We start from the raw sequence: 248 nt of genomic DNA, 5'->3' as shown, positions 1-248 counted from the left end.
TGACCTATAAAATCACTTGTGCTGTGACTGATTTCATAAAAGCATGACATATAGCCATATAGAAGCCAACTAAGTCAGGAGCCATTAAAAGATTATGCAAGGAAGAAATATCTTAAGCTTCAAAGGAATGGGATATCTCCAAGTTAAACACAGCGTGTATAATGGAATGCCACTGTTTTTAGTCCTTAGGAACAAAATCGTATATTGGATTAAAAGAATGAATACAGATCTCAACCGTACTTCAGGAA

This window comes from Spea bombifrons, chromosome 5 (assembly GCF_027358695.1).
Source record: "Spea bombifrons isolate aSpeBom1 chromosome 5, aSpeBom1.2.pri, whole genome shotgun sequence".
NCBI lineage: Eukaryota > Metazoa > Chordata > Amphibia > Anura > Pelobatidae > Spea > Spea bombifrons.
This window is presented reverse-complemented; position numbering follows the sequence as displayed.